This window comes from Microcaecilia unicolor, chromosome 2 (genome assembly GCF_901765095.1).
Source record: "Microcaecilia unicolor chromosome 2, aMicUni1.1, whole genome shotgun sequence".
In the NCBI taxonomy this organism is placed as follows: Eukaryota; Metazoa; Chordata; class Amphibia; order Gymnophiona; family Siphonopidae; genus Microcaecilia; species Microcaecilia unicolor.
Window position 1 is genome coordinate 152,486,516 of NC_044032.1, and position 25,997 is coordinate 152,512,512.

Consider the following 25,997-nt stretch of genomic DNA (forward strand, 5'->3'; position numbering starts at 1 on the left):
CAGCCCCTGCCAAAAAATGGCTACTAGGACCCTTATCTCAGCTTAAGGAGCTAGGCAGCCACAGAGGAGGCTTTTCTGGGTTCCTCGAAAACCCTGTGGAATTGCTCAAGGAATCCATCAAAACTGTTAAGCACTGGGTCATTACGTTCACAGAGAGGAGATACCCAGGTTAAGGAGACTATTATGTAGGTCACATGGGCTCTATCAGAAATGAAATCCCCGGGCTTGAAGTTCAAAAATGATCATACATTGGTTAAGAAAAGCTCTACAGGTTTTAGGATTTCCTTCATAATGAAGAAGAGCTACGAGCTGGATCCCTGACACTGTGGCAGGTGCTGCTGAAGCTAGAGAAGCAGCGGGTGGCATCTGAGCAGAAACCTGAGGTGTCACTGACATCTGAAGGTGATCCATTGTAATCTCTCAGGGCAGCAACTGTTGTCTCTAGGAGCGGCAGCGGGTCATCCTCCAAGTGCCTGTTCCCTCCCACAAACACACAGTTCAGTTACAAAAGTTCAGGGGAGGGTTCCCCATGAGTTCAGTTCCACTCATCAGGGATTGACTTTAGTTGTACATAAGCAAAACGTTCACAAATAATTATCTGTCAGAACACTTCTTTCCAACAGTTTATAAGTCCCCAGGCCAGCCACCCATAGAAATAGCCCTTTAAGGCTCTGGCAATAGTTCACACAATTTCTCTTCCCCCAGTCAATTCAAACAGTTCATCTTAGTAAATTCTTCAATTCAGCAAGAATAGTAGCAAGTTCAGACCAGTAGCCCTTCAACAACCCGGGCTGGCAGATTACCTCCCACTACACAGCATATACTCTCCTGTGACCTCCCACCTGCCTGGAGTTCTCTTCATTTTTAGTTTCCCAATTCATTAGTGCAGGCTCCTCTGGGCGTTCCTCAGGCATCTCCTTCTCTTCCTTCAGATACTCCATGAGTTCTGCCCCATCAGAGCCATCTCTCTGGGCTTCTTGTTCTCTAAGAGCCCTAAGGAATTCTTCCCCCTACTCACCACACCCAGGAGGAATCATATACTTCTTTCTCAGCCATGGGTATTGAGCTTCATCCATGGCACTCCCTCTTGTGTGGGCTGGGAAAATGGCAAGTGCTTCCCTGAACTACTTCCCCCACCTTTTCTTTGCTAGGACTCCACTCCTGGTCTCTGGGTATTGTAGTCTTGGTGCATTTTGCCTCCTAATGGGGTCTTGTGCAGTAACCTCATCACACCACTCAGGTAGACAGGTCTTGACCTGAGCCCAAGAGTTGCTGAAGCTGAAGGGCCAGTTGCTGGAGCAACTACAAAGCAGGTGACTTGCCTGAGCTCATGGCCATCGCAAACTGTTATGTTTGTAGATGGGTGAGCCCTTTGACTGTTGCTAGACACCCGAGGGTCTGGAGAGTCCTGGCTGATGGCAGGCAAATCACTCCCAGAGGAGTAGAGGCACATATGTGGCTCTGAGAAGAGCTCTTGGGGGAAGGCCTGGCAGGATCGGGGCCTGGGGTGGCCCTGAGAAGGGTCCTTGAGGGCAGGCCCAGTAGAACAAGGACCTGGATAGAAGCAGGAACCAGGGCTGGAGACAGGAGCGCTATGGGAGGCAGGATGAGCTGTTGTGAAGGCAATGGGAGGAGTAACACAGCCTCCCTAAGAAGGGCCCTTGGTGCTGACATCAGCAGAAGGCACCCAGCAGCCCTCTCCCCACGGGTCAAGAAAAGAGTGCTCCTGGTGCTTGTACTCCAGGGACCCGAACAAGCACAGCCTGCCCTTTCACAAGCCATCTCGGAGCGCTGAAGACAGCGGTGCTGGCTGCCCACTGCCACCTAGAGATGCCAAAGGATGCACACCCCGATGCCTCATGAGGTGAGTGCAGAGACCAGGGCTCAGGGCATGGCCAGGGCTTTGACATATACACATAAATATAATAAATGAGGTGAACAGCAAATTGAAACCTAATAATAGAAAGGATTACCATGAAACAATATTAAAAAGATACACATTTAAAAGCTAGTCATTTTGCTACTGTTATGCTGTTAACAAAATTGTAAGTTTTATGTTGAACTGTACCTGCTGTGTACCACTTTGGGTGAATCTCTTCATAAAGGCGATTAATAAATCCCAATAAATAAATAATAAAATAAATAAATACAATTGATTTGACACAGTAACCTTTGAATTAACACATTTACAATCAATTTGCATGTTAAAATTTTGTATTAAAATAAATGTGTGATACAAACAAAAAAAAATTGGGTAGGGGAGACAAATTTTCTCAAAATGAGCACAATTACATATATTGCCTTTGGACATCCCTAATATTGATGGCAAGCTCCAAGCATTAGAGACTGACCAGTATGTCTGTACAGTGCTGTGTACACCTGGTAGCACAACACAAATAACAATAATAATAATAACTTCTGATTTGGTCATCTCTTCAAGATACGTTAAGATTAAAAAAATATATTACACTTCCCTAGGGATAAAAGAGTGTGATATAATGTGGAATGAGCTCCCTGAGAATATCAGAACAATTGCTGGCTATCTGCTCTTTAGGAAACTTCTAAAAACTTGGGGGCTCTTTTACAAAGGCGCACTAAAATGTGGCCTGCGGTAGTGTGGGTGCGTGTATTGGACATGCACTGGACCATTTCTCCACCGTGTCTTGAAAAAGGGTTTCTTTTTTTGGGCCAGGAAATGGACGTGCGGCAAAATGAAAACCAGCACACGTCTATTTATGACCTGAGCCCTTATAGCCACCCATTGACTTAGCAGTAAAGGCTCATGCGTTACCCACATGGTAACTGTCCAGCGCATGCCAACTGCCGATGACTGCTGGGAATGCCCCCACAATAGAAAATTATTTTCTATTGTGTGTTTTCAGTGAGCACCAAATTCAGAAGTAGCACCTGGGGCACATGTTAGTCAGGTGGTAATGACAATTTGGCGCATGCTGGACGCGCATTGGCCCTTGTGCCCCTCGGCTGTTTCAGAGGTTTTTTGTTGGAAATAGTGATTTGAATATTACTGATTCTATGTGGTGTTTCTTTCCCCAGTTATGCCTGGGTTTTGACAGTTTAACTGCACTGAACTGATATGTGTACATGTGGGATATAAACACTGCATCAGTATTAGTAACATTTATGTCGCAATGAACTGAACACGCTTTATTAATTTTTCTCATTTTTACGTGTTCTTCAATTCAACCCAAACTCAAATGCAAAATAAATGGAAACCAAAGAATATGACCAATAGAAAAAAACAATAGAGCCAGGAAAAAGTTAAGTAACAATTTTGAAGCCTGTAGCTAGTATTGCTGGTTCAAGTGGGCATTCATTAGCACATGTTTCAGTTGGTGTAAATCTTCATGCCCAAGGATGGGCATGGATCCCGGCACTACACATTATTCTATGAATGGTGCCCAACTCAGAGTGCTGTTATAGAACAGCACTTAGTGTGCATTTTTTCTGCTGCCAAATTTGGGCGCCGTTTATCGAATCTAGTCCAATGTGCTTAACATGGCTTACTAAAAGGGCCCCAACGAATTAGTTACAAAACAAAAAATGTTCTTTCCAAAGTCTGCTCCATTTCTAGCTATTCATTCTTTGGAGGAGGCTTGTGTGATGGCCAATACTGCAGCTCTAGATTACTTTGGTGTTATGATTCTGTCGGTTTGGCTGAGGGGGAGGGGGGGACGTCTCTTCTGATTGGCTGCCAGGGGTTGTGCTGACGTCAGGGGATAGTACTTTAGCCTGCAGCTGAAGCAGTGTTGCCAGGTGGGTGGTTTTACCGCCCAATTGGGCGGTTTTCCGCGACCCGCCGCGGGAAATTTTTGCCCGTGGCGGGTTGCGGTTTTTTGGGCGGTTTTTTAAGCTTCCGGGCGGCTTTTTGGGCGGCTTTTTGATTTTTTTTTGGCCGCGGGGGGCGGGGTTAGTGACGTTTTTGGGCGGGGTTAGTGACGTTTTGGGCGGGGCCGATGATGTGGGAGGCGGGGCCGATGACGTGGGAGGCGGGGCCGATGACATGGAGGCGGGGCTGATGACGGGGAGGCGGGCCCGATGACGTAGGAGGCGGGGCTGATGACGGGGAGGCGGGCCCGATGACGTGGGAGGCGGGGGCGGGGCCGGTGACGCGGGGGTGGGGGTGTCAGGGGCGGGGTTTGTGTTTGGGCGGGTTTTGGGCTGGTTTCTGGCCCGGATTGGGCTGGAAAAAAAAATTCTACCTGGCAACCCTGAGCTGAAGAGTTTCTCTGCTTTTGCGTTACTTACTTGGTGGTGACAGGAAAGCCTGATAGTTTCTCTCAGAACGTGCTCTAGGTTCTGACAGGGATCTGTGTTGTATTAGAGTATTCTTTTCCTTCCCTCTGGGTTAGCTGCTGCTGCTGTGTGTGTGTGCGTAGCTCTGTAATCAGGGTCAGCTGCTCGTTTGTTTAGTGGGGGCTGGGCATTGCTCAGCCTCCAGGGCTCTGGGCTGAGTGAGAGGTTCTCCTTTGTTTGTTTGTTTTAAGGATTTCTCTTCCCAGTGTCCCGGCCTGCTGGCTCAGTGAGTTTAACCCTTTGTGTACTGTGTGTATTGTATTCCTGCCTCTGCCAGTGTGTTTGTTGGATGGGCCCCCGCTCCCTCTCGGGAGGGGAAGCGTTCTCTCTGATTGTTTGTTGATTTATGGCACTCTCTCTCTGCTGGCTCTACAAGCTTAACCCTTTGTGTTCTGTATGCCTCTGTCTACAGTGGGTTTGAGGCAAAGGCTTTCTGCCTTCCTTTTGTGTCTGGTTCCTCTGGCTTCTGCCTGGGGCTCCTACCCTGGTGTGGGGGGGGGGGGGGGGGTTGCTGTGTTAGTTCCCCTGTCCTGCGCTAGTCCCCTGGGTGGGCATGGCCCGCTCTGGTCCTTTGTTTCCCCCTCTGCCCTATTGCTGGTGTTCAGCGCGTGTCTGGCATCTTGGGGCCCTCTGGGATCTTTCACCCCTCCCTGTGTGTGATTGGGTTCCAGTTCAGCCGTGAGGCTCGCATGAGTGGCTCTGTGTGCGTGGGTTCCGGTTCGGCCGTGAGGCCCGCCTGTATGCCTATTTCCCTTCTTCCTGAGGGACTGTGGGGAGGGGTAGCTTAAGGGGTATTGTTTAGCTGGGGTGTGCGGTGGTGGGTCGGTCTCCCCTTGGCCTGGGTCGGTGCCCTGCTGGCCTCGGCCAGGGCCCAAGGGCTCACAACCAACCCAACGGATTACATTTGGTTTACATTTAGAAGCATGAAATAACATTGGGAATAAGAAAGATGGATTTTAATAATTTTATTTAATCTATAACTACCATATGACTTGACCATCCAGCCATTTGTTAGCAGCTTTATAAACTTGGGGGGCCCTTTTTTTAAGCTGCGTAACCATGTACGCATGTTCCCACACTTGTCAATTTTGAACTACCGTGAGGCCCAGGCGGTAATTTCATTTTTTACGTGCGTCCACTAGGCGTATCAGAAAATTTTCAGCACATGATGCTAACCGCGTAGTAATCAGCATTGTACACGCGTAGACCATTACTGCCTAGTTGATGCGTGAGACTTTACCGCTAGATCAATGGGTGGCGGTGAGATCTCAGGCCCGAAATGAATGCAGAACAATTTTTATTTTGCTGCACATTCATTTTTGGCCAAAAAAAATGCCTCTTTACAGGTGCGCTGAAAAATGGACCTGTGCACGTCCAATACACATGTCTACACCAGTGTAGGCCATTTTTCAGCGCACCTTAGAAAAAGGACCCCTTGGAGATGTGAATTAATTAATAATATAAAAAAAATCAGCTGCTCATTTCTGCTAGTACTGCTGCTTTATTTAAGAAGGAAATTTTACTGAAGTCTCACAGTCATATGGATTTTTACAGTCATATGGAATATTAAGGATGTGTATTCATGTAAAAAAAGATTTGAAAAATCTGAGGAATGTGTGCATTATCAGTTCATGCTTCTTTAAACGCTTTCTGTACATGCCATTTCAGGTTCAAAGCAGAGTCTATTATTACTCCCAAATTTTGAATCTAATGTAAAATTTTAATGTACCCAGTGTGGTTTTTTTTTCTAGCAAAAAAGGTGCCAGTACTCAAATGCTAGGCCACCCTTCAGAGGTGGGATGATCACTGACGGACCCACCCCACAATGACCAGGCCCCCCGCAACCAGTTACAGATCTATGACAAAGGCAGAATTGGTGTGTAGAGCTTGAGCTCTTTCATTAAAACTTGGGGTCCATGGGTCAATTTTAGCAGAAAAGGTGCTGGTACTTGGTACCCCCCCCCCCCCCAAAAGAAGCCCTGATTGTACCAGAGTCATATACAAATTCTGATGGCATATCACTGCTCTCTTTTCCGGGTAACAAAAAAATCGGAGCTTTTGCTACATTTAATTTTAAATGATTATCCTTCATCCTAATCTGGGTGGATTGCAAATAGGATCTGAACTTGACAAAGGTAGCATCCATTGTAGCTCCAAATGTACAAGAAATTCTATATCATCTGCATATACCTTGAAATTGATCTTCCATCAAGATAGGATGCAAACCATTTTAATACACCACCATCGATTCCTATTATGGATTTAGCTCCACTGTTTTCAGTTGTTGCTGAAGGTGAGTTATATTTAAGTGTAGTAGATATTTTCCTTTCTCCAAAGGGCTTACAGTGTAAGTTCGTACTAGAGGCAATAGAGGGTTAAGTGACTTGCTTAAAATCCACAAGGAACTGCAGTGGAATTTGAACCAAGATCCCCTGGTTCTTAGCCCGTTGCTCTAAACATTAGGCTAGTCCTTCACTTTGTCCCTCTTTTTGTGCTTGGTGCCTTCATCCTCGTTTACTCTTTCCAAAAATACTAGGACTAGGGGTAACACAATGAAGCTACAAAGTAGTGCATTTAAAATGAATCAGAGAAAATATTTTTTCACTCAATGTGTGACTAAACTCTGGTATTCATTGCTAGAGAATGTAGTAAAAGCAGTTAGCAGGGTTTAAAAAAGGTTTGGATGGATTCCTAAAGGAAAAGTCCATAGACCGTTATTAAAATGGACTTGGGGAAAATCCACTGCTTATTTCTAGAATAAACAGCATAAAATGTATTGTACTGCTTTGGGATCTTGCCAGGTACTTGTGACCTGGATTGGCCACTGTTGGAAACATGATGCTGGGCTTGATGGACTTTCGGTCTGTCTCAGTATGGCAGTACTTATGTACTTAATATAAGTGCTGATGCTTCTGTTGCTGTTACCTATCAGCAAGTTTCATTGAAAATAGATGGGAACCCCCATGGTCATAGTCCAAAGTTGCTTCTCTCGTTTCATATAATGGAAATGAATGGAAACAATTAAATGAGTTCTAGTGGTCCAAACAGGAATAAACTGAATGAAATGAAAATCTATCTGAAAACAAAAAACTTTCTAGTGTACATTTCTAGCAAATATGCTGCACACCTGCTGGATTATATATGCCTAGTTATATAAGAACAGTTAGAATTATTAAAAAAAAAAACGATCCGTCAACGTATACACTATAAAGTACTTTGTTTAATGTTCAAATCAGTCTTTGGATCAAACCCAGAGGGGTTGCATGAACTGCTCGTTATACCATCACCCAATAGAATTCTGGGTTTTCTGAGAAAGTTGAAACTAGGTTTTCCCATCTCTGAACTGCATTTGCTTCAAATCCATTATGGAGAATTCCTTTCCCTGTGCATGGACAAGACTATGGTATCAGTTGCCACCTGATCTAAAGCACATATCCTCTTCTTCAGAAAGGTCTTGAAGACATATCTGTTTCACAAATAGGCACTATTTCAACAATTTTAGCCAACTGATGTAGCCATTTTTCTCCTTCTATCACTATTCTTTGAGATGTCACTTCGCTCTATATGAAGAGCCTTCACCTCTCTTATTGTAAACCGCCATGAATACTCTATGGAAAATGGGCGGTATATAAGACTCCTATAGAATAGAATAGAAAAATAGGTTCCATTCCTTTGTGCCTAAAGGTATATTTTAAAAATCTAATTGACTTTTCACAGCATGCAGTGTTGCAGGAGATCTGGTTTCTACTCCTAGTCTTAGTTTCAGTTTCTAACTCTCCAAGGTGTTAGGGGCCTATGAATGCTATAGACATGGACCTCTGGGACCTTGCTCAGCAATAATGCAACACTGACTGACATTTGTGCCCAGTTCTGCACTTTGGGAGTAATTCTGTATAGGTTGCCTAATGTTAGGTGTGCAATTGCCATTATAGAATAACATACCATAACATAACATAATATAACACAATATATATCGCTGTTGCCTCATAGTTCTATGCAGCTAACAATAAAAGAGCTGGAGCAAACCTCCAGGATAGTTATACAATGCAATATATTTATTTTTGTTACATTTGTACCCCGTGCTTTCCCACTCATGGCAGGCTCAATGCGGCTTACATGGGGCAATGGAGGGTTAAGTGACTTGCCCAGAGTCACAAGGAGCTGCCTGTGCTGGGAATTGAACTCAGTTCCTCAGGACCAAAGTCCACCACCCTAACCACTAGGCCACTCCTCCACTCCATATTATGAGAGAGAGATCAGAAATTATAAAATATTACATAGTACACATTTTCTAAAGTTTTGATCTTTTTCCTGAAGTCTAGATAGGAGTGGGCACTATGAAATATAATCGAAGTATCTTTCCAAAGTTTGGCAAATTGAAACACCCAGCGATGTTCTAACAATTTTAATCTATTTTTATCCTTTGGAGAAGGAAAACAGATTCAATTGGAATTGTGAAACCTACGATATCTAACTGAGGGTCCCTTTTTACTAAAGGGTTGGTGTGTCGCAACAAGCTTGCCAGGCGCCAATCTAGAGCTACCGCTGGGCTACTGCAGGAGCCCAGCAGTAGTTCCCACCCCCAGCGCACACCATTCCTGGCGCTACAAAAATTTTCTATTTTTGTAGCACTGGTGCTTACCTGGTGGTAATTGGGCAGTGTTACCGCTGGGTTAGCGTAGGAGCCCTTACCGCCACCTCAATGGGTGGTGGTAAGTGCTCCCCCCCCCCTGAAATGGCCACGTGGTAAGTGGTTCACTTAACCATATGGCCATTTCTTTTCAGGAAAAAAAAGACAGCCTTTTACCTGCTGCGGGAAAAGGGGGGCCCCAGCGCGTGTCATAAACACATGCAGGCCACCTTTTACCGCAGCTTAGTAAAAGGACCCCTGAATTTGCAAAAACCACTTGTTGATATAAATAAGACAGTGCAGAAGCATACAATATTTTTAACAGAAAACATGCAAGCTTGAATACCATTTTTGCCTCTATTGGGCAACCAGTGAAGTTTTATAAAATACTGGGATATCCTATCATATTTTTCCAAAGAAAAAATCAAGCGAACGGTGTTTTGAATACAAATGTAAGTCCTCAGTTGCACTCCTATCTTTATACACAAGCACTTATGCCAGCCAAATAGCTGCTGTGAATGCTCATGCGTAACTGCTAGAGATCTATAACTTGTGTATGTAACTCCTAGGTGCACTTCTGTTCCACCTATGCCCCTCCCAACTCCACGCCCCCTAGCCATTGCATGCTATAGAAATTGATTGTTAAAACCAGTTAGCATCTAATTAAACAATTAAATGAGATGTTTAACTGACCTTATTCTATAAATTGCATATGCAACTTTTCACGCTTAGTGTAAAGTTGAGCACTCAGCTTTATAGAATTTAGGGGGTTTGTGCCTTTTTGCCAGAGAACTATTGCAATTGCTGAGTCAGAATGAAGAAAAATTAAAAATAAGAAATGACTGTCCATGATATCCCAGCCATAAGATTAGCTGTTCTCCCTCTTCTCTGTCATTGATGATGGTGAATAAGCTGAAAGCAGGAGGAAGGTGATCTGGGGGATGGAACTCCTCTCAAATGAGGAAAGGCTAAAGAGGTTAGAGCTCTTCAGCTTGGAAAAGTTGGAGTGGCCTAGTGGTTAGGGTGGTGGACTGTGGTTCTGAGGAACTGAGTTTGATTCCCACTTCAGGCACAGGCAGCTCCTTGTGACTCTGGGCAAGTCACTTAACCCTCCATTGCCCCAGGTACAAATAAGTACCTGTATATGTAAGCCACATTGAGCCTGCCATGAGTGGGAAAGCACGGGGTACAAATGTAACAAAAAAAAACTGAGGGAGGATATGATCGAGGTCTATAAAATCCTGAGTGGTGTAGAAGTGAACTGATTTTTTACTCTTTCACAAAGACCAGGGCAGGGGCAGACTGATCATTTGGGCAACAGGGCAGTGCCCGAGGGTCCAGAGGCTCTAGGGGCGGCATACTACAGCCCTCTCCGGTCCTACTTTGAAAGGCGCGCCTCTGGTGATCTAGTGGCCTCTGCCAGGGGGGGGGGGAGGGAAGTTCTTGCCTGCCAACTGTGCTGCTGCTCTTTCCTCTATCCAGCACTGCCATATTTTAAAAATGGCAGCCGAGACTCCCTGCAGAAGTCTCATGAGACTATGAAGACCCATGAGACTACTGCGGGAAGTCTCGGCTGGCATTTTGAAAACACAGTGATGCCATTGGGTGGGTGAATAGTGGCAGTGCAGAGGGCAGGAAAGAACATGGTCCCCCCTCAAAGGCCACTAGAACACCAGGGCCCTTCAGGTAGGACCGGGAAAGTGGGGGGCGTCAGCTGTGGTGGTAGGGGGACAGCAACGTGGCGGTAGGGGTGGTGTCTGGCAGAGGCTGGGTGGGGGGGACCCAGACCACTCAGTGTCTGGAGGCCCAGACCACTCTGTCTGCCCCTGGACCAGGGGACACCCAATGAAATTAGATGGAAATACTTTTAAAACAAATAGGAGGAACTATTTTTTCACTCAACAAATAGTTAAGTTCTGGAACTCATTGTCAGAGGATGTAGTAACAGTAGTTAGTGTATCTGGGTTTACAAAAGGTTTGGACAAGTTCCTGGAGGAAAAGTCCGTAGTTTGTTATTGAGATAGACATCAGGAAGCCACTGCTTGCCCTGGGATTGGTAACATGGAATCTTGCTACTGTTTAGGTTTGTGCTAGGTACCTGTGACCTGGATTGGTCACTGTTGGAAACAGGATACTGGGCTAAATTGCACATTGATCTGACCCAGTGTCACGATTGTGACTATTTTCCATGGCTGTGCTCTCCTCGCCCTCTGGTGGCCAGAACTGGTGGCTGCCATAGACTGTCTTGCTGTCTCCCTATACATTCCAGGCTTTCATTCCAGTCTGGTCCAGATATTCTAGCCCTCCAGACTTGGTTTGAAGTTTGGCAGCTAGCCTCACCCGTAGCTGCCTTGTGATTCCTGCAGCTGAGTTTCAGCTGCTAATGGGCTTTATTAACCACCTGGAAACTTTCTGTCTTTGCCTTTGCATCGCCTAAGGTCTCTGGGTATGTTGGTGTGCTCTGTTGCATTTCTGCCTAGTCTGTTTATTGTCTGAAATCCTTGCCTGGTTCTAGTCTAGTTTTTGTGTAGCTTAGCTTGTACTTTATTGCTTGTTTCCTAGTCTTGTTTCTTATTTGTATTTCTTTGTCTGGTCCTTGGTTAGTCTGTGTGTAGGTTAGCTATTAGCTTTAGTTGCTAGTTCCCTTCTTAGTGGCTGCTTGGCAGCTTTCTGTTCTTGCTCTTTTGTCTGCCTGTGTTTTTTCCCTAGTGGCTGCTTGGCAGCTTTCAGTCCTTGATGTTACCTGTCTTCATGCTCTGCTTAGTGGCTGCTTAGCAGCTTTCAGTCCTGGTCCTTTAGTCTGTCTACTTTCTGTCTTGTGTTGTATTGTTTGTCTGTGAGTTCTAGCTCAGTTTCCTGCCTTGCCTCCCATGTTTGTTCCTTTCCCCGCTGACCCTCAGTCCCTGTTGGTCTGGCTTGCTTCTGAGTCCAATTCCCTGAGTGGGTTCCTGGATCCGGTAAGTCCTGCCAGCTGCCTGCACCTAGGGGCTCAACCCCTGGGGAACGGCAGTCAAGTGTAGGTGAAGGCTTGCTCCAGTCCTGTGTTCCAGTCCTAGTGTGTTTAGTCCAGAGTATTCCTGCTTATTTATCTATGTCTGCACCCAGCCTTGTTGTTGTGCTAGCCCAGTGCTGGTTGGGGGTTTTTGCCTGCCACTGCTGCCCTACGGCAGTGGTCCAAGGGCTCACAAACCCAGTGTTTCCGTGAGAAGCCTAACACCCAGTATGGCTATTCTTATGTTCTTATGGACAAAAGACAAGAATGCATATAAATTCTAATATTTTACAATTTATGCATATATATGTGCACATTTACAGTAAAAGTATAAAATACGCTGCCCAGTTAATGATTAAAATACCACCATTTATACGTGCTGCTGCTGCCTAAAACTATATCACTTCTTATAAAATTAATTCCATTATGTTTTAATGCCATAAAGGCCCAAAACATGACGTCTTTCAGGCAGCTGCTCATAAATGTTCTCTCCCAGCTGAGGATAATCCATCTCTCCCAATGTACAATGATGGAAATACTAAACCACTGTTATCGATGATTTTGATTAGCATATCTGGGTTTTAAAAAAGTTTGGAGAAGTTCCTGGAAGAAAAGTCCACAGTCTGCTATTGAGACAGAAATGGGGAAGTCACTGCTTGCCCTGGGATTGGTAGCATGAAATCTTGCTACTATTTGGGTTTCTGCCAGGTACCTGTGACCTGGCTTGGCCACTGATGGAAACAGGATACTGGGCTAAATGGACCATTGATCTGACCCAGTATGGCTATTCTTATGTTTTTATGGACAAAAGACAAACAGGGGGGAAAAAAGATTGATATGATTGATTAAATTATGAAATCTGTTACAGTGTCCTGTAACAAATTCATGCTGTGTGATGTCAGCATATCACTACCATCTGTTTTCATTTTGTGTTTCCCCAGACTTCTTGTTAACTTTTTTGAGCGGAACTAATTATCTTAAGTAATGTCATTAGCTGCATGTTGTAGGGGGTTGAAGTTTTATAGTTTTCATATTTCAAACAGCAAAAGTATCCATAACAACATTTCTAATCAAACCAACCACAATAGAGGCTGACTCCAAAGGCTTGTGCTGTCATTCTCTTCTTCTGTGTTTACCAGGTTCAAAAAGGAACCTTTACCGTAAGCTGTACCTCTGCCGTGACAGTACCGAATTACAGCTGTATTCAATGTGCCTTCTGCAGTACCAGGTTGAATTTGTCAAATCCTGTACAGCAGGAGTCAAAGACTTGATCCGTCTCGTCAAACACTGGTGCAGGACTTCATTTGCAGAGACAACTGATGAAAACAAGTATGTGACAAGTAACAATGTGTGTATGGTGGTCCTGAAGGTTTGGTAATGCAGGGCACATAGTATGAAAAATCTGACCATTTGATGCTTCACCACTGTCCTGATCATTCGCTGCTCCTTTGGTGTAGTTCCTGCTTTCATTACCTGATTTTATTTTTCAGGCCCTTTGGGGCCCTTTTACTAAGCCGCTTAAGCCTCTACACACACACGAAAATGGAGTTACCGCCTGACTACTGTGTGTCTCTTGCGGTAATTTCATTTTTGGCAGACGTCCAAAAAGTATTTTTTTATTTTTGGGCGTGCGTAATGGACGCGCGCAGGTCATTACCACTCGGATTCTTTACCACTAGGTCAATGGCTGGCAGTAAAGTCTCAAACCCAAAATGGACGCGTGGCAATTTTGATTTTGCCACACGTCCATTTTCGGCAAAAAAGGCCTTTTTTTACAGGCACGCTAAAAAATGGATTGGCGCACTCCCAAAACCCGTGCCTACACTACCGCAAGCCATTTTTCAGCACACCTTAGTAAAAGGCCCCCTTTGTTTCCAAACCTTTTGTGTGTGCAGTTGCTGTTTCATATTTTGCAGTGATTCCTCCTCGGTGCTGCTTTCTTTCCTATTAGTTGTTAGTGTGTGAGGCAGTGGAATTGAACAGAAGCAAATGGGGGGAGGGGAGGGAATAAAAGGATGATTTCACCATGAAAGCATTCAGAAAACAAATAATCATTTAAAACTGCAATCGCTGGTATATTTTTCCTCCAAAGAACGTTAAAGCAAGGATCAAGGAAGCAAAGTGAAAAAAGTGGGACATTCTATACTACTGGCTGCTTTTACTAGTGAATTTTGATGCTGGTGAGATGATGAGCCCCTGGAACACAATGAGGTTAGGCCTTTGTTGTGATGCCAAAGAGAACATTTGCTGTAGACTTAAAAGCTAAGAGCAAAAAAACATTCCTTCAGACAGATAATTGAGGTTGAATAAAGTCAAGCCTGACAGCTGATTTCTTTAAAAAGCAATTAAGATCTCTGCAAAATACTTTTCTTTTAAGATGATTATAGTAAAGCTTTGTGCATATTTTTCACCTTTTGAAATAGGAAATATCTGATTTCCCAGTTGTGACAAAACAATGGAGTTTTTAAGCCTGTGGTAATTGTTTTGATATTTTCCTGTAATGTATTTCTCTAGTTTGGCCAACAGATGGTGCATGTTATATTTTAAGCTGTTGCAGAAAAGTCAATGATACCTCCTTTAGTTTAAGCACAAAGAGGAAGTCCCTGCAGTGATGTGGCCAGCTATTTTCAAATGTTGTTGTTCTGGACTCTGATTGATCTGGAGTTTGAAGTTACCCAGGAGTTACTGATTTTGCCTCCAGTTTCAGCCAGGGAGAAGAGAGAGAAAGATCTCTTTGCTGAAGCCCTATGATCAGTTGATCAGTTATATTTGATAACATGTGAGCAGCTCTATATCCTGATCTCCCCAGTACTGTTTAGATAGTAAACAAATGTTTAGATAGTGTTATAATTGATCCATATTTCAGTTACTTGTTACTGTTTTGCTGATTGCACCTTTTCTGTTTATTGACTCTGCTTGTCTGGAGGACTGATTAAGAATCCTGGTGGTTTGTGTGTTGGGTCTGTGAGTGCTTTCGGGGAATTGTGGGAGCATTGGGAGTGTGGCCCCAGTAATCTAGAAATCACTGGGGATAATTTGAGAGCAGAAGACTCGCCTAGAAATCACTGGGGATAATTTGACAGCAGGAGACTTGCCCAGAGGCGGTTGGGATCCAGTTGGTAGGAGGGAGGGTGCTAGTGTAGAGCACAAGAGGGGATATGATAGAGATGTTTAAATACCTCAGTAGTGTTAATGTACAGGAGGTCAGCCTTTTTCAAATGAAGGAAACCTTTAGAATGAGAGGGTATAAGATGAAGTTAAGAGGAAATAGGCTTAGGATGAATCAGAGGAAATACTCTTTCACAGAAAGGGTGGTGGATGTTTGGAATGGCCTCCCGGTGGGTGTCATGGAGATGAAGACGTGGGACAGACACGTGGGATCTCTTAGTGGTTACTGAGGATGGGCAGACTGGACGGGCCATATGGCCCTTATCTGCCGTCATGTTTCCTATGATTCTATGTAGTGGCAGTTGCAGGTGGACCTGAGCTGTGCTGGGAATAGACCCTCTAAGTGGCCGCGGGCTAGCCCTAGGCGGGTGGCTAGGCATTTTGTGACACCAGTATTTCCATTTCTGATGCATTAAAATGTTTGATTGGAGCTGTCCTGCAGCTTGCTGCATAGATTTGGCAGCCCACAGTAGAGTCTCAATTATCTGATGTAAACAGGACCGACAGGTGGGTAGATAATTGAAAAGTCAAAACAAAAAAAGTGGATGGGGGATAAAAGAAAAGCGTAACCCACACACATCTCATTAATGATGCTGTGTGACAGATAATCCAGAATATGGGATATGCAAAGGCCGGATAAGTGAGATTCTGCTGTAGAAATAAGTAGCAATTCCCAACTCAAGTGTTCCATTTCCTGGGTCCACACATTGCCGAGGATGCTGTGGGGAGGTAATGTGCACAATCCCTTGCTGAGCAGGAGTTGTCATAACTGTACAATGCCCTTGCATAGTGGCTAGATTCAGAGCCCACAATTCAGCTGAGGACTTTTGTGCAATGACTGAACTAAAATAAGTTGGGATGAGATATAAATGGGGGAGGGGGATCCTGGGGCAGTTACAAATGAAGACTCAAGGCACCAGATGGCTTCATTTTTGGTTGAGCTGTAATAAACAGAAATAAAACATAGCAAAAAAAAATAAGATGATACATTTTTTTATTGGACTAGCAATGCATTTTGTGATTAAATTTCAAAGGCAATGCTTCTTCAGATCAGAAATGAGCAAATGATGACAAATATCAGAATATATAAAGTGAAACATAAAACCATTTTAGTGACAGTCTCACAGGGAAGGGTAGGGGTAAGGGTGGGGTGAGAAAGAGGGAGAGGTGGATGGTTGATCAGATGGTGACAAAGTAGTATAATTTAATGGTTTACATTGTGATAAGAAAGTCAGATATTTAAGTCCTGTCTGGTGGGTGTCAAAATATTTCTTCATTTTAACATCAAAGGTCTTATGTTCCTGGATTGTCTTAAAATGCCCTATTAGTATTCTCACAATAAAGTCAGTGCTCTGGTCTTGCAAAGTGCTTTCCCACTGATGTGCCACCCTGGCTATCTTTGTGGTGTTTAATGTGATGCCTGTGTAAGTTGATCCATGTCTTTATCATCTGGCCAGTTTCCTCCAATAGAGCATCCTTCTTCATGTTTTTTGCATTGAATGATATATACTACTTTTGAAGATGAGCACGTATAGGATCCCCTTATACTGAATGATTTTCCTGTGTGAGTAACTGTAGGGTTTTGTTATATGTGTTGGTACATTCGCAGTTTGTATATTGCAGGGGCATGTGCCATTCTCTTCTTTTACAGGTTCTTTTGGCAGTTTGCTTTTTGCTAATTTTTGTTTCAGATTAGGTGATTATCAGAAGACCAGCATAAATTGAGCTGGGAATATTTCTTTCAATAATTCATCCTCCTGGAGTAGTTTCTTTGGATTGTTTATGATTCTTCTCAGTTTCTCCAGCTCTGGATTGTATGTCAGTATAAGGGGTATTCTCTCTGTGGTTTTCTTTTCTTTGTACTGTAGTAGGTTTTCCCTGGTTGTTTTAAGGGAGAGACAATCTTCTTGGAGATTATTTTGTGGTTGTAGCCTTTTTGTTTGACGAATTCAGTCAGGATTTTGAGCTGTTTATTTCTGCCTCTTGGGTCAGAGCGGATACGATGATATTGTGTGGCTTGGCTGTATATAATGGACTTTTTTGTATGTGAAGGGTGAAAGCTGGAGTTGTGGAGGTTGCTGCATCTGTCAGTTGGTTTCCCTTCATATAGATATTTATATACAGCCATTTGTGACAAAAACTGTGGTGTTTTGAAAGTTGACTTTTTCAGTGAAGGAGTCCATTTTGAATTTGATTGTAGGATGGTATGCATTGAAAGAAATCTAAAATTGTGCGAGTCTCTTCTCCCTCAATCCAAATCATCAATGTTATCAATTCAGTATATCGGTAGTATTTTAGGTGTTTAGTTTGATATTTATTCGAAAATGTGTTTTCCAGTTCTGCCATGAAAAGGCCTTGTAACATTTATTAATTGAAATATTCAGAGCACTATTTTCTGCAGGTTACAATAAAAAATGTAAAAGCAATGATGGGAAAAATTAATAACACAAAATCAGCCAGTACTTATTATCACTTTTAGGGTTACAAACAAATGTCTGAACACAAAGGAAGACTTTTTAAGTCCCTCCTAAAAATGACTAATCCTTCCCATTCTGCCAGGGAACAGGAGAGGTTCCACAGCCTGGACCCCAAGAAAAGAAATCCCCCAAACAATTTTGGTGGCAAGATGAGAATCTTATGGAAATCAAGATCAGATATAATATGTTAGTCAAGAATAAAAGCAATAACTTTTAAATATGTTGGACCATCAAAGTTCAATATCTTAAATAACACAAAACAGATTATTGAATTTAGCTTGAAACTCTGTTGCCAGCCTGTAGCCTAATAGTCAGTGCAATGGCTGAGAACCTGGGGATCTGGGTTGGATTCCCACTACAGCTCCTTGTGACTCTGAACAAGTCATGCAACCCTCCATTGCTTCAGGTACAAAATAAACCGCTTTGATTCTGACCACAGAAAGGCAGTATATCAAATACCATCCCCCTTTCCAAAGGGCTGACTATGTAGTTCTGTGGGATCTGCAATATCTGGACATCCCAAGCAGATAGAATCATAGTAATAAAACAAACAAATTAAAACAAGATTGAAGAAGTGCCTGACGCTCATTCTGTCGTAAACATATTTTAGCCTCCGAAGGATCTACAACTTCCTTGTATGATTTTTACATTCTGTGAAGAAAATTCAGTTCAAAATAATTTAAAGTGGGAGTTTTTCACTGATCTACACAACATACTCTATACTTTCAACATGGAAGATTGATTATAGAAATAGTAAAAAAATAATAAAGAAACCAAAAAGTATTCACACCCTTTGTCAAAGCAAACCCAGATTAGCTCCATGACCAATTCTATTATCAGTTAAAGAGCTCACTTCTGTCCTGGATGAATACTCAGATGATTTCTGTTGTATGAAGGGAAATCAGTAAAAGAATAAGGAAAAATATGAATCAAATTGTCCATAATATCAAAGTAAATTGGTTGCAAAATTGATCATAATACTTCATTAAAGAAAGGGGAAAGGGAATGGGAATTGATAATACTGCCTTAATGTGGTTTTTGCAACTACATTCAAAACAGTTTACATAGTATATACAGGTACTTATTTGTACCTGGGGCAGTGGAGGGTTAAGGAGCTGCAGTCGGAATCAAACCCAGGTCCTCAGGATCAATGTCTGCTGCACTAACCACTAGGCTACTCCTCATTTCTAGGTCTCCTTGGTGTAACATTACTCCAGCATCTTTTGTATGTTTTAGCAGACTGAAAAGATAGTAAAATATAACTCCTTATGATGGTGTATCGAAGTGTCTCTTAGTTATTCTTTAGCTCTTTCCTCCTGATTTAGGTGCCATGGTTCCTCGTGGTGGATTTTAGCTTGTAGTCTTTCTCTCTTTGTTGGATGGCAACAGGGTTTCAGCTTTCTTATCTGTGTTTCAGTTAACTCTCCTATAGTTGTTACTAGTGTTCCCTGAAGGCTATTAGGTGGGTGAGTTATCCCCTCTACACTTGAAGTGGTTGGCATTCACTGGTTCCGCTGCTTTCAGCTTTCTCTCTCTCTTCCCTGATTGGGACTTAAAGTTGGCAGCAGCTTGAATCTTTGTTCTCTATAACTAAGGCTTAGAATCCAGTCTCCCCATGACCAGACTTTTCTGCCTTAGGGCAGTCAGAGCCTCAGAGGGCCAGCTGTGGATCAGACTGACTTTTATGAACAATTCAACACAGGTGGGAAACATAGCTCTTATGGCTCCAGGGGAGAACTGATTAACAGGCTGGCAGCCCCTGTGTTTTATTCCTCCTTCTTCCTTAGTGCCTAGTGGAGCTCCCCACCAACTGCTCCTCTGTATTCTTCTTAGCTAGAAACCCCTCTGAGAAAGAAAAGACCTCTTAACTGAAGGATCGTCCCTTAAGTCTTTATACTTCCCTCTAAAAACCCATAGTCAAATCCTACTGGATCATACTCTCTGTATATACATCCTACTGTTAAGATAGATAAATGATTATTATACTTTCAGATGCTCTTTGAAAACAGTCCAATACTACCCCACCCGGCTATGACATTCTCCATTCTCCAAGACTAAATAAAAGAGGGGGGGGGGGGGGGGGGGGAGGTCTTGCACTCATTTATAAGAGCTTTCTACACATATCTTTAGTTAGTACAGGAATGTTCCCAGAATTGGAATACATGCTATGTAAATTCCATGACAACTCCAAAGGAGCCAGTGAGATTGCTCTACTCCTTATCTACCATCCTCCAGGAGCCTGGACAAAGGCCAAACTGATCATATTGGAGGTCATCTCATCCGCTATGTCCCAATTCCCCAGAGTAGTTGTCCTGGGAGATCTAAACCTACACCTAGAGAATGATGGCGATACCAACGTCCATAATCATTCTTGAGAACAACCGAACTCACTATACATGGGGGAGGTCTAACTCATGAGCTAGGACATAATTTAGATTTCCTTAGTCCTATCCCACCAACCTGATTGGATTTTCTTCATGGAAGTATATACCATGGTCCGATCACTTCCAACTGGACTTTACCATTAATATCTGCCTATCAAACCACCCCAACCATCACCTTGTTAAGCTAATAATCACCAGAGGGAAAATTGACGAATCCAGCTTCTGGAATGAATTAAAGAATTCCCTTACCCATGAAAGCACCACTCAAGAATCTGTCAAACTGGACTGGGACACGAAAGTCAAAACAGTCTTGGATAAAATAGCACCAATTACTGCCAAAATGGTTAAAGCAACTCGAAAATCACCATGGTTCTCAGATGAGCTGTCACAACTAAAACAAAATGCAGAAATCTTGAAAAGAAATGAATAAAAAACAAAACTACTGCTGATAGATCCAAATGGAAACTCGCCCTTTGTCACTACAAACAAAAAGTAACCGACTCCAAATGAAAATACGACAGCAGTTTAGTGGGCCAGGATAACCTTGACAATAAAAAAACTATTCACCCTAGTCAGGAGCCTAACTTCCATCCACTCTCCTAATAGAGAGGAACAAACATGCCCCTCCGCTCAAAATCTAGCTGATTACTTCGAAAGCAAGGTCAATCAAAATAGAGTTGACCTAGCCAAATATAACCCAAAAGAAAAAAACTTAAGACTATGACTCGGGAGTCAACTCCACCCTAGATACAAGTCAGGGAATAAAGCAGACCAACTATGGGAATAATTTCAACCACTATCAGTGGAAGATGTAAAATCACTACTACTAAAATGTTCACACTCGCATTGCTTCCTAGGCTACTGTGTGGAATTCTTGTTCCAAACTACCCCAACAAAGGTGATTCAATAGCTAACAGACTAGTCTAGTAATAGACTACTAGATTCTGGCACTCTTCCTCCAGATATGGGCAAAAATGTCCTCACACTGCTATTAAAGGGATCAGGGCTAGACATAGCATCTGCAGCAAATTATCGTCCAGTGGCAAGTATACCACTCTTTAGAAAAATATTTGAATCATATGTTGGTAAACAATTCTCCAAATATCTGGACACATTCTCCACACTACATCAGTCCCAATTAAGATTCAGACCCGCACGCAGCACTGAAACCCTACTCTTAATACTAACAACGTGTCAAACAATACCTATGTAAGGGTGATCAGGTGCTACTACTCCAGTAAGACAACTGGACCAGTCCTCAAATGGTTCAACGAATTCCTCTCAAACTGAAGCTACTCAGTGAAACAAAACAAAAACCTTTCCAAATACTGGATTCTGAAATGTGGTGTTCCCCAAGGGTCCCCGCTCTCTCCTATATTGTTCAATGTAGTCCCTTAGCTCTATTCACCTGGGATCAGGAGAATTATTGCTATCGTACACAGATGACATCATGCTCCTTCTACCTCTGACATCCTCCAAGATCCAACCCGATTTGCAACAATTGGGATGAACACTATTCAGACCTGGGCCCAAGCAAATAAACTGAAATTGAACACCCAAAAGACTAAGATTCTCTGGTTCCGGAATCAAGGAGCCAAGGTCCCAACTTCAATAACACTATCCAACAACATCACCTTCCTAGTCGAATCAGAAGCTAGAGTGCTTAGAGTCATTCTCGACGCCTCCCTATCATTCACATCTCATATCAACCAATTGTAGAAGAAAACAATGTTCACAATGAAGCAATTTTGCCTAATCAGATCATTCTTTGATCAAAAAGCCTTTGTGATACTTGTAAAAATGCTTATCGTACTACACCTGGACTACTGCAATGCCCTGTTTCTTGGCATTAGAAGCAATTGCCAAAAAAAAAACCCCTACAGATCACACAGAACACAGCAGTAAGACTAATCTTTAAGCTAAACAGATACACGCATATTTCACCTTACCTTACAAAACTACACTGACTACCAATAACTGACAGAACTAAGTTTAAGGTTGCCTGCCTAGTCTTTCAGATTCTTCAAGGTGTGCTACCTTTGCACTCCTGTAACATTTCATCCATTTTTATTGTTCACTCCAGCAGACTAAAAGAGCAATTGATCCTAGCCCCTCCGTTTCACAAGGGAATCCGATCTCAGAAGACCTTTAACTCGCTCTTCCCAGCGGCAGGGATCGCATTATGGAATTCACTCCCTCTGGCTATCAGAGCGGAGAATAACTACCTCAGCTTCCACAAGAAGCTAAAAACCTTCTTCTTCCCAAAGATTGCTATATAACACCCACCGATCACTTTAGAAATATCAATTTTAACAAAGACTATAATCGTACATTATAACACCCTATAACAGCACATCTATCCAATAAGAATGTATTCACCCACTGTCTTATTTATAATCTGTACCTGTTGTTTCCACTAATGTTGTAAACTGCACTGAACCATAAACAGGAGATATTAGTGGTATATAAGACCTAAATTGAATTGAATTAAAATGCATTTCATTTATTTTGACAAGTAGTGCAACAAAGCCCGTTTCTTCAAAAATGAAACGGGTCCTAGGAAGTCTCTCGTCTAAGTGATTTCTACTCTCTCACCTGCCCTCCCCTCCGTGTCCTGCGATTCTGGCCTCCCCTCCATGTCCAGCGATTCTCCTCTGCCCTGCCCTCCCATCCGTGTCCTGCGATTCTGCCCTCCCCTCCATGTCCGGTGATTCTCCTCTGCCCTGCCCTTCCATCTGTGTCCCGCGATTCTCCCCTCGCCTCCCATCTCCTCCATGTCCAGCGATTCTCCTCTGCCCTGCCCTCCCATCCGTATCCTGCGATTCTCTCCTCTCCTCCCATCCCATCCATGTCCATCGATTCTCTTCTGCCCTGTTCTCCCCTCCATGTCCAGCGATTGTCCTGTGCCCTGCCCTCCCATCTGTGTCCCACGATTCTGCCCTCCCCAGCGATTCTCCTCTGCCCTGCCCTCCCATCCGTGTCCCGCGATTCTCTCCTCTCCTCCCATCCTGCCCATGTCCATCGATTCTCCTCTGTCCTGCCCTCCCCTCGATGTCCTGCGATTCTGTCCTCCCCTCTATCTGAGCGGCAGCAGGCAGGCTGGGCTCGCATCGCCTCCAGTGTTCCCTCTCAGTGTCCTGCCCACATCTGACATCATTTCATCTCTACACAAGAGCGGGACACTGAGAGGGAAGGGAACGCTGGAGGCGAGCTGACGTCACCAACATGTTACGAACCCAGCCAGACAACCTTGAGGTACAAATTATTATATAGATAAGTAACTATTAATAATTTCTGCCTCTAGAGTACATTTAATTCAGAGCAGGATCTGTCTGTCTACTTTCTGCAATTCTTCAGCAGTGTGTTCCCAGTGTGGTGGGAAGTTAACCCCTGAGTTGTTGCATAGCCTTCAAGGGGGAAACAGAAGATGAAACAGCGCTATTCTTAGCCTTGCTCTATTAGTCAGATGAACTGAGAGATTTCTCAGAGTTTTCACACAGTCATTGGGAGAACAGCAGTAGAATTTCAGCTTTCAAGTCTCAACAGTTATGACCCACAGTTCACTGCTCTATCTGCCAGAGGCTATAATGGCAAGTCATTCCCAAGAAGACATGAGCCTCTTAGGATTCTGAAAGCAAACATCTGCAATATGTTACACAAAAGTGCCGGAATAATGTGAACACTTTAAATTAAAGGTTTAAACTGGGGGGGGGGGGGGGGGGGTGGTCATTGCATATACATCCCCAGCATGGACTCGATCAGGGTAGTTCTATAACCTACTTTCCTGGACAGAATAACAGCCTAGCAGGATGAGTATGCACTTATGGGTCCTTTTACAAAGCTGTGCTTAAAAAGTGGCCGGTGTTGGTTTCAATATGTAGACTTGCCAGAGGCTGCAGCCACTTTTAGTGTGGCGGTAAAGTGGCTACTGTGCCATATGTTTTTGTAATGACCATGCGCTAATTTCCCCATTAACGTATGCCCAGTACCATGGAAGTCTTTACTTCCACTTAATTAGGAGGCGGTAAGGGCTGCCACACTACTCCAATGCTAATCAGGAAGAATGTGGTAATGCCTGCACTACTCAATTAATATGGGCATGCCTTCTCTCTGCCCATGGGCATGCCTTCCACACTGGAAAATAAAATAAAAATGTTTCCAGTGTGGGATTAGCACATGCTGAGTGGGAAACTACTGCGGGACACCTCAGTGTGTACTGTGGTAGTGCCCTTTTAGCATGCAGTAGACCCGCATTCCCAAAATCGGCGCAGATTCGATAACACCGCATGCAACTTAATTGGCTTAACAAGCTAATGAGTGCTGATAACAGCACTTAAGCAATAATGAGCACTAATTGGCAATTACCAGAATTTATGCGTGGAAATCGCTAAGCATATTCTATAAAGAACTGTGCCTAAATTGTAAAGCGCACAGTTCAAAATAAATGCACATAATTTAAAAGGTCTCATAAACAGGACTGAATTATTTAATGTGCATATTTTATTAAGGATATGAGCAAGTTGAATATATCTGGCTGCTTTTGTAACATATAACAATAGATGTTTGCTTGGGATATTGAAGACACATAGTTTAAAAGAGGCATTTTGTGGGTGTGCCAAAATTTCCACGCATAATTACAGAATACAGGTCAGTGCACCTAAATCTACATGCATGGATTTACACCAGGTTTTTATTAGTGTAAATGGGTGTACATAGATTTAGGCGCTTTGGTATCGACTAAGCGTATTCTGTAAACCATGCTTAAATCTTATAGAATACACTTAAAATCTGCGTGAATTTTTTAGGAGCCATATATAGAATCTGGCCCATTAGGCTCTACTGTGCCTTAATAAAAGGGTCTTTTAAAAAGGCACATTAGCATCTTTAGTGCATGCTAATGATTAGTGCATGCTAAACAGCGCAAGATATGCACATAGATATATATGGGCATCACTAGTATTTAATGCATGCTTATTTTTAGCATGCGCTATAAATGCTAGCATGCCTTTGTAGAAGGACCCCTCAGGCAGGAACACTTAGGCCAGCTAATTAGCTAGTTAGACCTGATGTGTTAGCATCTAAATGCCAGAGATGCATATGTAAGCATAAAACCCTGCCTATATGTACACTCCATTTCTAAATAAACACTATCCCTTGGATTCTATAAAGGTCACCCCAAATTAGGCACAGATCCCAGATTGGCATCCAAAATAATTAATTAATGGTCGCCAATGATTGAATTATTGGAGCTAACAAGCACTTAATTGGCACTAATTATGATTTGGATGCTAATCTAGCTGCACATTATTCTGTAACAATGGGCACCTAAATTAGATTGCATGCAACTCAGAAGGGGGTGTGGCCATGGGAGGGGCATGGGCAGGTCAGGGGCATTCACAAAAGATGCACACAGTGTTACAGACTAGCTGGGATCTGCGTCCAATTTGCACACCAGGATTTACACCAGGTTTTAGCTCATGCCCAAAGTTGAGCACCGAATATGGCACTCAGTGCTATTCAGTAAAGAATGCTCATCCCAAAGTGCCCTTTAGAGAATAGCATTGAATGCTGAATTTTATCGGTGCCAAATTTTCAGCGCCATTTATAGAATCTGACCCTATGTAAATTAAACAGATATTTGCAGAATAGTGCATAGGTGGGATTATGACATTTGTGTGAATGTGTACATTTATAGTGTTAAAGATAGGTGCCACCTTTTTTTCTTCAATTTCCTTGTAAATGTCTGGTTAAATTGAAGGAGAATCAATATATATTGTTTTGATCCAACTCAGCTTGAAAGATTTCTTTTAGATAAAGAATCAGAGAGCTGAGATTTGTTTTTGAGTTGTAAATAACATAATATTATGGCAATGTTGTAATTTTTAGTTATCTAAAAATTTGATTTTTCTGTTTTCCTTAAATGACAATGGTTGTTCCCTGTAACGTGGACCTCTTTATTTCTGTTTAAATGAATGTAAAAATAAAAATTTAAATTAAAAAAAAAGCCATTCTAGACATTTACACGTGTAATG

General features: G+C 43.0%; 1 protein-coding gene across 1 annotated transcript in view; it reads left to right on the forward strand.

The window, feature by feature from the left end:
* The window catches only part of LOC115463164, a 60,294-nt gene extending 47,141 nt beyond the window's left edge, over positions 1-13,153 (forward strand). The window contains exon 7 of the mRNA XM_030193413.1: positions 13,076-13,153. The gene's annotated coding sequence lies outside the window, so the exon portion shown is untranslated. The remainder of the gene's footprint in view (positions 1-13,075) is intronic.
* The last annotated feature ends 12,844 nt before the right edge of the window (positions 13,154-25,997 follow it).